The sequence below is a fragment of the Perca fluviatilis genome, chromosome 21 (assembly GCF_010015445.1).
Source record: "Perca fluviatilis chromosome 21, GENO_Pfluv_1.0, whole genome shotgun sequence".
Classification (NCBI taxonomy): Eukaryota; Metazoa; Chordata; class Actinopteri; order Perciformes; family Percidae; genus Perca; species Perca fluviatilis.
The window spans coordinates 2,510,818-2,512,460 of record NC_053132.1 but is presented as its reverse complement, the minus strand read 5'-3'; positions in this window follow the sequence as shown (position 1 = coordinate 2,512,460).

The following is a 1,643-nucleotide window of genomic DNA, read 5'->3' as shown; positions in this document are numbered from 1 at the left end:
TGCACACACTACATTCACATATGCACACACAGGATTCATATATGCACACACAGGATACACAAATGCGCACAAAATTCACAAATATACACACAAAATTTAAAAAGCAAAGAAGATTCACAAATGCACACAAAATTCTGAAATGCAAATGCAAGTCAGGGCAGTCTCAAAATTCACACACGAATGCAGTGAAGTTCACAGACTGCAAGCAGTTTGTAAATCAAGATATATATTTGTGTGTGCATCAGAAATACATTTCTGAATCTTGTCTGCATTTGTAAATGTTGTTTGCATTTCTGAATTGTGTATGCATTTGTGAATCTTCTGTGCTTTTTAAATTTTGTGTGTATATTTGTAAATTTTGTGTGCATTTGTGTATTCTGTGTGTGTATTTATGAATCCTGTGTGTGCACATGTGAATGTAGTGTGTGCATTTATCTTTACTGAGACTCTTCTAGCTCCATATCATTCATATTACCAGATGTGTGTCTAACCAGCTACACACTGTTGGGCGTAATGAAAAGCACTCTCATCTTTAGTTTATCTTTGTCATAATACTAAAATAGTTCAAATTGTAGAAAATTCTTCAGATTGTTCACATATTAGATAATAATAAATATTATAAATAAATATAATATTATATAATATTATATTTATAATATAAATAAATATTTGCAGACACACAGACACAAACACACACACATATACACACACATGCTATTTTTTAATTTTTATTTATTTTTTTATTTTTCACCAAACATTTTTCACCAAACAAGTCAGTTATGCACAGCAGATATATTTACACTGGACTGAACAAAAATATGCTCCCAAAAAACAGTAAACTGAAAAAGAAAATTGCAGAAAAAATATATTGAAAAAAAAGAGGCTTCATAGTGCTTACTTCCTGATTAAAGTGGTAACAATGAACCATGCAGGTGATTGGCCAGGTGGCTGATATATATTGGCCAATCCGCTCATGTAGTGTCATTTTGAATGGCAGTGTTTTTGAAATGACAAACATGTGACTTTATGTCAGATTGTTGAGTCTTATGCAGAGAACTGTGTTCAGTGTAATTAAAAAGAGATATTTTGAATTGCAAAATGTGTGTAAAGCAGAAAATGTGTTTAGACTTTTGGAGACTTGAGAAGAGCTTTAGCTCTCTGTGTGTCAGTTTAAATATTTGTGCCATGCATGATTTCATTTTAGTGTGTTAGCAACTGGGAAAAAACTGTAAGCTGTCATATGGCCTACATTTAGTGAGCTAGAAAGAATGTAGTTTTCCTCTGAGAGTCAAAGTAGAAGTATAAAGTCAAATTAAATACTATTAATATATACTAAATAAGTAAAGTAGCCGACTAGAATGCAGAATTATCCCTTGTGTTGTCTTCCCGTCATCAATGCAACCTTTTGGGGTTTTTACGGGTCAAAATATGGACGTTTTTCTCACTTTTATCAAATTTATTTTGTCTTTTTTTTCATGTCTTTGGCAATTTTTTTCAAGACTCTTTGGACGTTTTTTTTCCTGCGTTTTTGAAGGTTTTTTCCAAAAAAATTTCACTATATTTAATGTTTTTCTCCTCCATAGACTTGTTACAACAATAATGTTTTTGTCCCTTTTTCCGACATTTTGTGTGTGTCTCTCTGT